Here is a 16,729-nt window from a genome sequence, read left to right on the forward strand (position 1 = left end):
ACAGTTCAATCCTAGACTCATAAATGATCATTTTGACATTTTACCAATGAGAGGATTCTGGCATGATATACACATCTTACTCCTATGCTTAGTATATACAACCTGATGTGGGAAAGAGGGACAATCTTACAATATTAACTGTATATCATCAGGACCTTGTCATATTCACAAGGGATGCTGAAATGCCACACACTGCATAAGAAAAGTACATTTGAAACTACAATGGACAACAGGATTCACATTAACTGAATAAACAGCACGTTTTCCCTCATACGTTGAAACTAGATCTAAAAATACCTTGGGTTGTGATAAACTATAGTGAACCCTAGGCACTCACATACAGTGAGACCAAAGGAGGATACTCTCAGGGGAAAAACACAAAGGTACAAAGTCTATGTGCATCTAATCATATAAAATAATATATACTGAAATGACTTATAAGAAATCAAAACAAGCCAGGAGCCAGTGGCTCATGCCTGTCTGTAATCCTAGCTACTCAGGAGGCTGAGATCTGAGCAGTACAGTTCAAAGCCACCCCAGGCAGGAAAATCTATGAGACTTTTTTTTTTTCAAGATTATATAAATTTCTTTCTTTCTTTTCTTTTTTTAAAATTATGAAAATACCCTACAGAAATGTTACAATCACATGGGCAATGAGTATATTTCTTATCAAGCATTGTTGCTTCCTCCTTTGTTTCCCCTTCCAATCACTTCCAATCTCCCCCTTCCCCATCTCCCTCCCTCTCCCTTCACACCCCCCACCCCCGGCCAAAGTTGTAAAGTTCGTTTTTCGATATAGCATCTTGTACATCTCATTGGCAATGGGTCCACCTGTATCCCTACTAAAACAATTTGTTTTTTCCCTTCCCCTCCTCAAATTATACCAACATCAAATACAGTGAAAACAGGGGTTATACCGTGGGGAAGGGACATACAAAGCAACAAAGAAATCATCTTATAAATATGCTAGAAACAATCACAAGAAAGAAGAAACATTTGAGTCCTTATCTTGGGGTTCATTTCACCTAACATCAACTTATCTGTTCATTTCTGCTTGTCTCAGGCATAGACTAATAATTGCAAATAAGGGAAACCATGGGACCTATGTTTCTTTGGGCCTGGCTTACTTCACTTAATATAATTTTTTTCAAGTTTTTCCATTTCCTAACAAATGGGGCAATGTCATTCTTTCTGATGGAGGCATAGAATTCCATTGTGTATATATACTACATTTTCTTGATCCATTCATCTACTACTGATGGACATCTGGGTTGGTTCCATATCTTAGCTATAGTAAATAATGCTGCAATAAACATAGTTGTGCTGGTAGCTTTAGTATGGTCTTGTTTGTGATCATTTGGGTAAATGCTCAAAAGTGGACTCTCATATCCTACAAACCACCAGAAAGCCGGAAGTGGCACTGTGGCTCAAGTGATAGAATGCTAGCCTTGAGCTGAAAAGCTGAAGGGCAGCGCCCAAGCCCAGATTTCAAGCCCTATGACTGACAAAAGAAAAAAAGAAATGGAAACAGTGGTTTTTCCTTTATTGTTGTTTCCTTTTCTTTGTGACTTGTTTGTTCTTTTACCTGTCTTTGGGACAGTAAAGGGGCACAGATATGGAGGACAAATGGTGAACGAATGCAGCAGTGGTTCTCACAAGACCTTTTGCTGAAAATGAACTACAAACTTGTGGGTGGGGATGGGAGAGAGCAAGAGAAAGAGATACATTGTTCAAAAAAGAAATGTACTCATTACCTGACTTGTGCAACTGTAACCCATCTATAAATCACCGTTATAGTAACAATTAAAACAAAACAAAAGGTCAGAAATTTATGTAACTCTGTTTTTCATATTGGAAGAGATTAAAAACTCTCAAATGTAACATATGCTTTCTAGCAAATGTAGCATAATCAATAGCAGATGTCATTATAGCATTGCCACACCAGTCTGGCAACTTCATGCCCATTTTCAGAAATAGGAAGAGTGGCAGAAAGACTAATAACCAATCAATTACTAAATCATAATACAGACACCACAAAAAATAACTCTATGTAGTAATGTGATATGGAATAGATTTCAAACACAAGGCAATAGAATGTCACAGCTATAAGAAAATACATAGGACATCACAAATAGTAGACAGTGTTAATTTTTTTAACATACGGCTTAACTAACAATATGGGAAAGAGGCTTAGTGGTACCGTGCTTGCCTAGCATGAAGCCCAGGGTTTGATTCATCAGTACCACATAAACAGTAAAATCTGGAATTGGCACTGGGGCTCAAGTAGTAGAGCATTAGCCTTGAGCAAAAGAAGCTCAAGGACGGTGCCCAGGCTCTGGAATGGCAAAAAAACAGACCCCAGAATATCACAGGCAGACACACCTGCATCTTCTGGACCTTTAGCATCAGAAGATAGGCCATTATATCATCTTACATAGTAATATTACACCCTAGCAATGATAACAAATATCAAATTTCAGACAGAGGATATCTTTTACATATCTTGGGATATTACATAAACATGAAAGTGGAGCATAAGTAGTCATCATTAATTGGTCATACAATAAAGATATTAGCCAATAAATATAGCATCTATACCAACATCTATTAGGACTATATGAGACTTTTTTTAAAATCACACATCAGGATTAAACACTCTGATTGTCATAAATTTGGAATGTATAAAATTTACAAATGTTATCAATATTGTAATTAGTAAGAAATCCTAAACAGCTTTATATTCCAATGTTCTTATATTGTCTAGGGACCTACTTGAGTCATAGCATTGCAGAATCTAAGAAATCCTGAGGGATAGACAATGTTATTGAAATAAAAGGAACCTAAAACAGTATGCAACGTTTTCCACAAGCCATAGGCAAACAAAAATTTCTATAGAACTTAACAAACATGGACTCACAGTATGAAAAAAAAATCAATTGCACTAGCAAAGGATTTGAAGACCTACCCACATAATTCATACTAATAAAACTAACTGGAAAATCCTTCAAGACCTACATACCATGTATAGTCTCACGGATTAATTGCAGCCTCTTGGATCAGGAGTGGCTGGTATGAACTGACTAGCACAATTTATTCTCATCTAAGACAAATATTACTCTTATTATTGGCAATGACATGTCAGTTGTACTTCCTGGAAAATTTGCAAAGCCAGATTCCGTAATGCATCCTGTAAAAAGAAAAACAATGTGTGGACCTTCAGTGCCTAGCCACGGGGCACCTGGTCTCACACAGCAGGGTAGATTGGAAAGTACAGGCCATGTCCTGCATGTTGAACTGAACAGTATCTTTCAGTCTCTGTCTTACTCTGAGTTAGTCCATTTTATAAAGCAGAAGTTTGTCATGACTGATTTTTCCAATGTAACACTTTCCTTGTCCATTAAAATCCTAAGATAGGATGACTCTATAAGACACTAAACCAATACCATCTGAAAACACACTGCCAGGTACACACATAGATGGATAATTATTCGTGTTCATAAAAATCACACCTCTGAACATTTTTAAGTCATATCAGAAATGCCATACACACGAGCTGATCCCTTCACCTAGACAATAAAATAAGGAGCACCCCCAGAGAGGAGCACAGAAAATAAACATCTCCCAAGCACTTCTTAGGAGATGTACGCAGAATAATTAATTGTTCCAGAATGGACTTCTACTTGTCCCAGGTTTCAGCTCAAGCACGGTTCCTCCCACTGATGAGACATGGTCCACTTAAAGTTGAAACTCCAAGTTGACATTCAAACCACTTCCTGTCCAGATTTGCTTCACAGGTCTCTGCCTTGGTAGCAATGAAGATAAGGTTTCGTAATTTCCTGCCCAACTGAATACAATGAACTTCTGGAACACTATGTGTTCTCTGCCTTTGCTTTCAATACTGATATTTTAATCCTGAATTTCTTTCACCCTCTCTGAGCTGATCACTGCCTCTACATCATTGTGTGAATTAAAATGTACCACCTGTCTAAGTGGTATTGTTTGTTGTTAGCGGGAGTGCCCTGATTGTGATAACCAAACGAACTCAAGAATATTTAGTGACTTAACATTGGTAAGAATGATGTAGCTTGTGAAATTATTTTCACTGATTAAATATTGACCATACAGAAAGATACATATATTTATGTCTTTATTCTTGGTAAAGCTTTCCCGTGACAATTGGTATAGTCAACAGGATTCCATTTGTTCATGAAGGAGTCCAGTGAGTCCATAAACCACTGGTAAAATTATGAGAAACACATGAGCTGTTTTCTAATAAATTGAGTATTTTGAGTATAAAGATAAAATATCCACTACTCTGAAATGCCTGATGAGAGATTTAAAGCTCATGCTGTTAACCACAGGTCTATAAGATAACCCTGTTCAAGGTGAACCAAATCTTGAATGTTAAAAGAAGGCACACTTCTAATCCATGGAGATTGAGAGCCAATGCTTTTATAGATCAGAAGACATTTTGATCACAATACAAAGGGACTAATTTTCAAAGCAACAGAAGAAATGAAAGTAAATAGCCGCTGTCAGTGGCTTACACCTATAATCCCAGCTACTCAGGGGGCTGAGATCTGAGGATCACAGTTCGAAGCCAGCACAGACAGGAAAATACTGAAGACTCTTATCTCCAATTAATCACAGCAAAAGCCAGAAATAACACTGTCCTCAAGTAGTAGAGTGCTAATTTGAACAAAAGAAGCTCAGGAAAGTACCCAGGCCCAGAGTTCAAGCTCCAGGACTGGCCAAAAAAAAATATAGAGTCTATCATTTGCTATAGTAAATAATAAATATATATATATATGATAAACTTAAGATATCAATTATAAATAAATTATAATATAATCAACAAATAATAATATATTAAGGAATTATAATCTGCTTGTCAGATATTGTTGAGATTATAGATGTGTAATTATCCACATGTCTTTTGCTTATTGAAGGTATATACCCATGATGTACATACTTCAAACAAATCTGCACTCTTTCTAATGAACCAGTGATACACAGGTTAATTGTCTGACTGAAATCCACTGGTCTAGGTCAAGAATAGCTGTTATAATCTGATTAAGATTTATTGGATATACAAATATGTTGGAGTGATGCTAATCATAAGATGGAGATCCTAGGAGTTAAAAATATTAGAGGTACCAAGGGCTCATACCTGTAATCCTAGCTCCTCGGGAACTGAGAGCAAGGTTCAAAGTCAGCCTAGGCAGGAATATACTTCAGACTCTTATTTCCAATTAATCACAAAAGAATTGGAAGTGGAGTTGTGGCCCAGATGGTAGAATTTCAGCCTTTTGCAAAGTAGTGAAGGGACAGAAAGGTAGATAGATAGATAGATAGATAGATAGATAGATAGATAGATAGATAGATAGATAGATAGATAGAGATAAATAGATGTCGGTAGATAGAAGACAGACAGACAGACAGATAGATAGATACATAGATACATACATAGATAGACAGAGACAGACAGATGAGAGAGAGATTGTAGAATGTCAACGGAGAAAAGCCAACATAAGACAGAGGTCATGTGGGTTAAAACCATTAAGATCATAACAGCAGGGCTACCCAAACCCTTTGGAGCTTGCATGGTAACACCATATGCCCTTAACACTGGATCTGGTAAATCAGAATTTAAGCTATTTGCCTTGATGGTTTTCAGTTGTTTTGTTTTGATTCCTCCTTTCTATTTTCCTATTCCTCCGTTTGGAATGGGAATATGCTCCTTATGCCATTGTATCTTGGAAGTAATATGTGTTTTTTTCTGTTTGTTTGTTTATAGTTATCACAGCTACGACTTTATGTTGTGTGCCAGAGGTCAGGCACACTTGAGTTTTGAGCAATGCTGGAACTACTGAGGTTTGGGGTAAACTTGGAGATTCATTTTGCTTAAGATTTTGGAGGGCAGGAACAGAATGTCATGGTCTAGATATAAAGTGTTCCCCCAAATGATGACTCGGGCTACAGCTGGTGGCAAGATAGGGAGGTGATTGGATTTGTGAGGATGCCTCCTTTGTCACTGAACTACACCATTGATGAATTCACACTGAGTGCACTACAACAAGATGAGTCATTTTAAAAGAAGCTGGCCATGGCAGCCATGTCTTTGAATGTTGTGTCCTTTCTGACCCTTTCCCCCACTCTTACCCTTCCTGTCTCTGCTTCTTGGCAATATAATGTGAGCACTTTTATCCATCACATAATGTACTGTCTTATCATTTCCCAGAAGCAATAAAACTAATCAGTGAATAAAACCTCTGAAACTATGAGCCAAAATAAATTCTCCCTATTAAGTTCTTCTGTCCCTATCTGTATCACAGTAACCAATACAATCTTATTATTGGAAAATAAACTTCCTTAAACTTGGGACATCAAATTCTTTCAAGCATCATGTAAAAAGAACAAGGAATTTTTTTTCACTGCTTATCTATTGTGCTTCTGTTCTCAGCAATCAAAGAGGAGATTATGAGGAAAGGCTGTATTTCCCTGTGTTATAGGTTAGCAGCTTTCAGGCTCTGCCTTGCTCTGATGCTTTATAACAGTTTATAATAAACAAGTCTGTCATGAGTTACTACTTTGAGGGCAATTGACAAGGAAATATGTCTGTACATCTTGCTAAAACAAGCATATAATCACCAGCTGCTGGCAAAACAAAAGGCACGCACTGGTGAATAATTTATTTGTGTCAATAAAATTGTACCTGGGAATATTTCAATTTAAGCAATATCAGATATCTGAGTGATCAGCCATATCAGCTGTAACTCCTCATCTAAATCTGTTTAAAAATAAAGAGCACATTTAGACATTAGCAGAGCAGACTTGACCATTATCTGTCAGGGCACTTGTCCAGAAAAATGAACTTACATCTGTCCTCAAGGTTCAACTCAAGAGTTGCTTTTCCTGGCAGTGAAGCATGCATGGTTCCCCTCAATGTGACACTCCAAAATGACACTCAGAACTGCCTGCAAATTACACTCGAACCTGAGAGATCAGAGACTGAAGGAACTGAAGGAACTCTGTTCCATCTACTAGGTGGTCACCTGAAATGACCTTCTACAAAAGTATCTGCTCTCTTCCTTTGCTTTGAGTACTGGATTTAATTCCTGCTGCTTCTTTCATTTTTTAAGTTATTAGGTGCCCTATATATAGCATTAGGGGAAGACTGGGTTTGATGAGTTTCTTGGTTTTATAATTTAAAAAGGAATGGGATAAAGCACTTTTTTGTTGTGGTCATGGTTACTAAGAGATCTCATGAGTGCTCATGGCTCCAGAGGGAATGAAGCTGATGTTGTTTATGAATTTATTGTTATTCAGTAAATTCTGACACTGTGGATAAAGGAGCCTCTCTTTGTTAATATAGCTCTTTGAATGTCATAACTGACTCAGGAAAATATATCTTTTGGTCCAACAATTATCTTTTTATAAAGGGGCCCTAGGAATCAGAATCTATTATCGGAAGTTCTATTTTTTCAGTGTGAACGCCCTACAGTAAATTCCATGAAAGTAGTGAAAAGGACTGATTCATGGCATCAGAATAAGGTAGTATTTCCTAGTGCTAAAATTGGGATCTTAGTATAAATCTATACATGCATTTTTAAAAGATTTTATTTAATCTTCTCTAAGTTTTGATATAGGCAAGACAGAATTGAAATGTTTTCTTTCTCCATTGTTTTATCAAATTAAATACATTTTTCAATTTACGTATATAGTATGTTAATTTTCTTTATACAGGTGAGTACTTGAATGCAGTGTCTCTCTGACTGAGGCTTTGATAAGAGAATTTGATAGCCATGGAAGCTAGCATCTGGCTGTATCACTTGGATGCCATGTTCCCAGGGTTCTTCCTCATACCTCTTGAGTATCTAGACAAAAAGGAAGAATGGAGATAGTCCATGCAGCTGGGAAATCTAATTTCCTATTCAGACTCTTCCCCTGAGCCTGCCTTTGAACCAGCATAGGTGATCCTTTGCTGTTTGTAATAATATAATAAAATATAGGCCTGGAATTTGTTCTCCTTGCTGCATCTTGAATATATGGGCCTAGAAATTGTGCTGGTTGCATCTTGATAGTGTGTACACCAGGGCCTCATTTTTTTACTCTTTGTCTTTTGTAGCTTTTAGACCATTTGTGGGCTCTTGTAAAATATCTACAATTTTCTTTTGAATTAAAACACACGAGATTCTTTTGAATCCTTTGGCAAAGAAACTTAAGGTCTTTGCTCTTTTTGTGTGTTTTTTTTTTTAACGTGAAATACTGAAACGTTCAGAAGCTTGGATTAAAAGGTTTATATGGAGACTCCTATAGTTAGTTGTACTAGAAAGACATGCCAAGTGTGAGTTAGTACTCCCTAGGGAAATTTTGTTCATAATTTTGGAAAATAACTTACTTCATTTTTATAATACAGTAGGTGCATAGGTACATGTGTGTAAAAACTCACACATGGAAGTGTACAAACTAAGTGCTGATGGTTTATGCTTATAATCCAAGCTCCTCAGGCAAATGAAATCCTGACGATCACGGAAGCCATCAGAGGTAGAAAAGTTGACGACTCCATCTCCAAATTAATCAGCAAAAAGACATGGGACAAGTGATAGAAAAGCCAGCTGAGCAAGCATTCCAAGCAAGTGTGAAGTCTTGAGTCCAAACCACAGAACCAACAAATAAATAAATAAATGAGAAGTAAATAAATAAAAAAACCAAGATATATTTAGTGAAATTTTATTCAAACTTTTTAAGGTTTACAAATCTCAAGGTTTTGTTCAAATAACTTGATTGTTTCAACTTTGATACATATAATTTTGATTTGACTGTTAGTATATCTAGTAAATTTATATGACCAATTTTCTGTTTTGTTATCTAAGTCATACTACAACCTAAGTATATGTCTGACAAAATAGTATAAGAAAAAAAAGTTGTTTGCAGAAGTATTAATATATCTTGCCTATGTCTCAAATTCATTATGCTTATCTTTGAAAAATAAGCTATTTAGGTATTAGTTACAGGTATGCAGTATCTTACATTTCATAGGAAATCTAAAAGGAAATAAAAATAGAAAAATAAAAAGGAAAATAATGGTCATATTTCTATAAAATTTAAATGTCCAAGAGTATATCATTTGTAGAGGGCAATTCATTTGACACCTGCATTATTATATAGTCTCAAGTGGCGATTTTACAAAAATCTTCCTTTTGTTTTGCTACAAAAGCCCATTGGTTAAGATTGAGATTCTTTGGATCAACTAGCTTGTTAATAAAAATAAAATTTGGGGCTGGGAAGGCGGCTCAGTGGTAGAGCGCTTGCCTTGCATGCATGAGGCTCTAGGTTCAATTCCCCAGCACCACAAAAGGAAAAAAGCCGGAAGTGGCACTGTGGTTCAAGTGGTATAGCGCTAGCCTTGAGCTGAAGAGCTGAGGGACAGTGCCCAGGCCCAGAGTTCAGGCCCCACGACCGGACCCCCCCAAAAATATATATATATATAAATAAAAATAAAATTTTAGTAACATGTTCCATAATCATTGTGGAGGGTTAGGCTATTATGCCTATGCCTTAGTTTGCTCCTCAGTTACAGGTCGGTAGCTGATGCCGTTTTTATCCTTCCTTTGCTTAAGTGGAATTTTATTTTGTTTTTATAGGAAGACACACAGATCTTGAAACAAAAATGTAAGTTTGTCACACATCGGATATATTCTTATAATAATATGTCATATGAAAGTGGAAGCTATAGCTTATCTGAAGAATAGATAGGAGACACACATAACTATTAATCAGAATATCTGATAGTTGATACTTGAGACTTACATACTAATAGTTGGTATAATCTCACTTCTAAAGAGTTTATGGCTGGGTGCCCATGGCTCACACGTGTAATCCTAGATACTCAGGAATCTAAGATCTGAGGATGGTGGTTCAAAGCCAGACAGGGCAAGAAAGTCAGGTGTTGCCCGAATCAGCATAACTATAATCTTAGCAATGTGGGGGGGAGAAGGGAAAAGGCTTGTGGTATAAGGCCAGCCCTAAACAAAATAAAACAGAAAAACCCTACCTGAAAAATAAACCAAAGCACATGTATTTGATAAAATTTATTAACAAACTGGCATTAAAAACAAATATTTGGAAATTTACCAAATGCTATTTGAAAAAATAGGGATGTAGAGAGGAAGGAAAAGAATACAAGCCGGGTGTTGGTGGCTCCTGCCTGGAATCCTAGATACTCAGGAGGCTGAGAGCTGAGAATCCAATTTGAAGCCAGCCTGGTCAGAAAACTTTGTGAAATTCCTATCTACAATTAACCACAAGAAAACCAAAAGTGATTCCATTACTCAAAATGGTAGAGTACTAACCTTCAGCAAAAGAGATCAGGGACAGTACTCAGGCTCTGAGTTCAAGCACCATGACCAAGGAAAAGAAAGGATGAAAGAAAGAAAAAAGAAAGAAGGAAAGAGAGACAGAGAGAGAGAAAAAAGAGAGGAGAAAGAAAGAAAGAAAGAAAGAAAGAAAGAAAGAAAGAAAGAAAGGGAAGAAAGAAAGAAAGAAGAAAGGAATGAAAGAAAGGAAAGAAAGAAAGGAAGAAAGAAGGAAAGAAAGAAAGGAAGAAAGAAAAGAAGGGAAAGAAAGAAGGAAGCAAGGGAAAGAAAGAAAAGGGAATACAACATAGAGGGTGGTTCAAAGAACATGTATGTATGGAATAACACAGTGAGACTCCCTCATATAACATTTTATTATTATGTTACATTATATTATTATGTAGTATATATAAAGTATATAATGTATAATATACATATTACATTATAGAAGACTTGTGTATATGAAGACATTAAATTTTTTATTTGGTGTTTTGATTGCTTAAACTCAGTCTTAAGAACATTTATGCTCATTATTTAAGGTCTTTGAACACTAAATGAGCTACCATGATGTGGTGGTTAATCTTGTCAACTTGTTTGGTCTAAGAACAACCTATATGATTAGCAAGATGCATTTCTGAGTGGGTTTGTATTAGTATTTCAGGACTATTACTTAATCAGTGGGTTAACTCATCAGTTAGTTAAAAATATGATAGTATTATTGAGAGGTCATGAAAAGCAGGAACTAGTCTTTCAATCTGTGTATATGTGTGCCTATTCTGGCGCTTGAACTTGGGGCCTGAGCCATGTCCCTGAGCTTTTTTGCTCAAGATTAAGGCTCTACCAGTTGAGCCATAGCTCCATTTCCATTTTTATTTGTAGCTGATTGGAGATGACTTTCCTGCCCAGGCTGGCTTCAGATGGCAATCCTCACGTAAGAATAGCAAAGATTACAGGTATAAACCACTGGTACCATCTAAGATAACAGTCTTACTTGAGGAAGTGGGTTACAGGAAAAATCCTTTCAGAGCTGTTTTGCCCTGGCTGCTTCCTTTAGTCTTTTTACTCTGCTTTCTAGTCTTCATGAGGTGCACTTCCCTTCCCATTAAGTCAAAATAAATTCTTCTTCCTCCTCCTCCTCCTTCTTTCTTCCTCTTCCTCTCTCTCTCTCTTTCTCGTACTCAGGATTAAATGCAGGAACTAGTACATGTAAAGCAGGTGTTCAACCACTTGAACCAATCCTCCAACCTCATTTTGCATCAATTTACAAGATATGGTTTTGCTTTATGCCTGAGAACAGACATGTGAACTCCTCTGTACTCCTCCTAGGTGAGCCCCTCTGCATTGATGGAGATGAAAGACACATGTCACTGTTCTCAGCCTTTGAGTGACAGGCAGACTTAAACCAAGATTCCTTAAGTCCCTGCTAAAGAGTGTTACAAGCTTAAGCCACTGTTCTTGGCTCTAATGCCTTTTCTCTTAGGTACTTTATTCAGGTATTTGGCCATAGTGATATAAAAGTAGCAAATACAGAAAACTGTTAAAAGGGAAATGGAATTGTGGCTATGAGTAAATTTTCTTGTATTTCCTAAGCTGTTGTACCTGACTTATGGGAGGAATTTGGATAATTTTGAAGAAGCAGGCTAGAAATGCTCACAGTACTGAATGCTGACTGGGTAATTCTGGTGGAAACTCAAAAGACCAGAATACCCATATAAAGTGGAGTATGAACACCAGACTCATCAAAATTCAAATGGAAATTAACACTCATGTTACACTCTGACAAATACTTGTGTCCATGCTCTGAGATTTTTGTGGCAGAAAACATTTCAAAACAGTACATTTCGTTTATGGCATTGATAGTATGGGCTTTTAGCTAAATTTATACTGAGAATTGGAAAAAAGAAAGCATAACAGTCTAATAAATGTGCAATTTGTCTAGAAAATGAGAATATTACAGAATATTAATATCATTGAAAAGATAAAGCCATTCGAAATAAGTTGTGCACTGCTCAGGGGAACAATAGGAAAGGTTTGAGGGCATTTCAGGAACTGGCCCAAACACATCATTTCCAGATTAGGGTAAGAAAGAATGAAGGCATTTGAAAAGCATTCTATTGATAGAGCTTTTGAGATGGCTTCTTGGAACACTTCTGCCCAGGTAGATACTTCTCCAGGATTCATTTCACCTTGCTCAGCAGCCCAAGCACTCAGAGGCCACTGCAGTCATGCTTGTAGGAGTCCAGGAACTATGAAAAGTGAAGATAGACCCTGGAAATGTTCATTGGTTCTACTTTTGCAGCTGTACAGAATTCAAGAGTTACAGGCTCCTGGAAGTTTCAAACCAGATTTCAAAGGATAATTTGGGCAGTTTCTGAATGGGTGATTCATGAAGCTATGAAGTGATACAGACATTGTAATATTTACCCAAGGATGCTGAAGATGCAGAAACATGAGAGATCTGTCAAGCAAAGCCACACCTCTTGAGTGGAGGCAGCCTAGAAGGCAGTGCGGACTGCAACTGGCAAGACTATGGAGCTGAGGCTTTCAAGGTCTATGGGACTCACATCACACCAATTCTCCTGCCTGCTTGGCATGGATCCAGAGGATGTAAGGCTTGTCCTTCTTGGTTTTGCTCTTGCTTTCTTTGGTCCTATTACTCCTTTAGATGTCCAATTCCTTCATTTGGAACAAAAGTATTTACTGTGCCATTGCTGTTTTATTATTGTTGTGTTTGTGTGTGCGCTTATCCTGAAGCTTGAACTCAGGATCTGGACAATGTCTTGGAGCTATTTTGCTCAAGGTTAGTCCTCTACCACTAAAGCCAGAGCTCTATTTATAGCTTTTGGGTTTTTTTGTTTTGTTTTTGGTAGTTAATTGGAGATGAGAGTATCATAAACTTTCCTGCCTGGGCTGGCTTCAAACCATAATCCTCAAATCTCAGCCTCCGGAGTATCTAGGATATCAGGCATAAGCCACTGGTGCCCAGCTGTTGTTTCATTTGTATAGGGCTTACAGCTAAGAGCCCTGAGAAGAAAGGCCTATTTGGGCTTTTGATCAAAGGTGGAGCTGTCAAAAGGGAGAAACTTGAGTTGGACTAAATGAGTTTAGTATAATAAAATGGGACATGTAGCCAGGTACAGATCACTATAGCTTAATATATGATTGGCTATTAAGTTTACAAGGAGTGAGCCTCAATGGTTAATCATTATTCTCAACTTGATTAGATTAATATCTAAAAATTACTGAAGCTTTAACTATTATGTCTGTGGTGTTTCCTATAGGATATCCATAGACAATTTTATCAGGAGGGCTGACCTAACGAAAGGATTCGTTGATGGATTCATGACATTACTGGAAGGTCATGAAAAGTAGGAGATGGGGCTTTGTTGTTGATTAGCTGTCAATGTGTCCAAAGATGAATAGTTTGTTGTATACAGTACTTTTTTGTTTTAATGAACTAAATGTTACCAATGTTGCTCTTTCACTTGGTTCATTTTGTATGTTAGCTGAGATTTGTTGTCAAGTCATTGTTATACTTCACTTCGTTCTTTAATGTCTCTTTTAGCTCAGGGAACTATTGGTAACAGTCAATTAGTAATGTTTTCTTAGCATACCTTTAATATATATGGGCAACTATATTTGCGATGGTAGTATAAAATTTGAGTTCTCAAATCTGCTTTAACAAGTATTTTCTAATAGGCTCTTTTACAATTCCTGTGGAAAATCAATGATTCCTATCATAGTTATCTATTGTGTAAGACTATCTCCTTTACAGAAGCTTCCTACTAAGATACATTTTAGGTTGTTCCATCACTTCTACCAAACAGAATCTCAACATTAAACTCGCAGTGCTGTCTCCTGAAAAGCTGCTACATTTGCTGATATGGCGGCCACATGTTCTGTTTCCATATTAAGTCAATTTCAATGTGTGTGAAAGAAATGCTGCAGGTTAATGTGGTCAGCATCATGACAAGCAGGCCCGGTGCATATCAATGAGAACAGCTCTAGAAAATGGGCCTTAATCATACCTGCTCCTGCATATAGTCATAATTTTAATATCGAAATTCTATTTTCTTTGCTCAGTTTCTGCAGCTCAAAAATGGTGATTAAAATCTGATTCATGGCACAGTACTTTCATAAACCTACATGAAAAAAAAGCCCTAAAATGTATCTTAAAATCTCAGATATAAGGAAAGCATAGATAGATTTGTAGATTGAGATCAGCTCACACAAAAACATACTTGAAAAATAACCTAACAAACAGGGAGCTTGAGGTGTGGATCAAGTGGTACGGTAATTTGGGCCACTTACTATATATATATATATATATATACACACACACATACACATTACCAATGATCAATAACAGGAGATATAGAATCTCAAATTTTGAGTAAATTCGACTGATCAAACTTTTGGGAGATGCTTTTGCTCTGCTGTCTCTACAATATGTACTGTCAGACAATAAAACACATTTTGTTGCCAATTTAAAAAATGGACAAAAGATGGAAGACGTTTATTATTTATAAGAACATTATATCCTAGATACCTGTGGCCTTAAAGCTGTCTAGAGTCCCATGCTCCAAGTAAAGCAAAGTAGCTTCAGGAGTGCTGAGCTTGTCAGTGGTAACTACACTGGAAGGATGGTTAAGTTTTGTCAAAGGCTTCAGAATTTATACATAGCTCAGGCTTGAGTTGATGTTGCAGTTTGTATATGGTCTATGAGTTCATATGTTGGTAGCTTGTTCTATAAGAGGTGATTAGGGTCAATGAGGGTATTATCCTCAGAAAGTCCTCGCAGGACACCAGTTATAGGAGAAAGGGATTGCTATAAGAGAAAAAGAGGCCAGGCACATCTGTAATCCCAACTACTCAGGAGACTGAGAATTGCAGTTGAAGGCCAGCCTAGACAGGAAAGTCCATGAAACTCTTAGTTCCAATCAACTGCTGAAAGGCTGGATGGAAGTGGAGCTCAAGTGGCAGAGCACTAAACCTAAGCAAGAAAGTTTAGGAATAGAGCCCAGGCCCTGAGTTCAAGCCCCAAGACTGGCACAAGAAAAAAAAAAAAAAAAGGAAAGGAAAGGAAGACACAGTTCCTTTCCACTGTCTGGCTGTCTCACTATGTGATTACTCCCTCTTACTATATGCTTCTGCCAGGAATATGCCATCTACTATGCATACTAACAAAGAACAGTAGAGACCAGTGCTTTCCTCCTGTAATTCTACAGTTGTGAATTAAATACTTTGTTACTAAGCCTCATTCTGTTATAGCAATGGAAAACAGAATGAAGCTGCACAATGCATGATAGCCAATACTTGAGAATACTGCTACCTACCAGATTTGTATTCAGTATTTTTCTATTCATTGTATCTTTACTACTCCAAAGAAGGTATTATTACCACCACAGAATGAGACATAGAAAGTAATGTTCAAGTTATAAGCAATCTTGTCTCAAAGCAATTACAACACTATATGATTTCTCAGTAAACTAAACTTTCTATCATCATGATAGTAAGGAGACTGTTTGAAGCTAATTTTGAAAAACACATTTCTTATGTTAATGTAAATGTCAAATATATAAAAACATTCAAAGAACTTTATGTACTAGTTAAAAATCCCTCTAAGACATGTCTATTCCTTCATATTCCTGAACATTGTATATATCATCGTCCTCTTTCCTCAAGTCTTTCATGAGGTCTCCTCCTTCATAATCTTCTCATTCACTGAGAAAATAAGACTTTTATATGATTATCTATGCTGAGGTTTGGAAGATATATAGCCCCACAGGCCATGTTTAAGTTTGGTCTCCAAATGGTGATAATATTTAAGGAGGTGCTAGAAACTATCAGGGGGTAGGGTTAAGCTAGAACTAGTTCATTGGGTGGAGTCCTCTTCCAGAATATATAGCCATAGCACAGCCCAGATGCAACAGAGCATGCTCAAGGCCTGAAACCTATGAAACCACAGATAAATTCTTCTTCATGTAAGTTGACTTTCTCAACTAGTTGTCACAGCAACAAAAATACTACCAATAAAACTTGAAACATTTAGGCCTACATAATCATTTTTGTTCTATTGCTATTTTGTTCTATTGTTATATAAGCTGTATGTATGCCCATCAAAAAAGCTAAATCTATTTTTACATCAGATTTATAGTCTAAAAATATTTCTCTCCTTTCTGCATCTTTTTAATCTCTAGCATATTTTCAAGAAAAAAAAGGCAGGAAAAGAAAGACGCTTGATCTGTTGCCTATTATGGCTCATGCCTATAATCCTAGATACTCAAGGTGGCTGAAATCTGTAGATAGTGGTTTGAAGCAAGCCTGAGCAGAAAAACCTGCAAGATTCTCATCTCTAATTATTTAAAAAG

The sequence above is a fragment of the Dipodomys spectabilis genome, unplaced genomic scaffold (assembly GCF_019054845.1).
Source record: "Dipodomys spectabilis isolate Male_0828 unplaced genomic scaffold, ASM1905484v1 ptg000002l, whole genome shotgun sequence".
Classification (NCBI taxonomy): Eukaryota; Metazoa; Chordata; class Mammalia; order Rodentia; family Heteromyidae; genus Dipodomys; species Dipodomys spectabilis.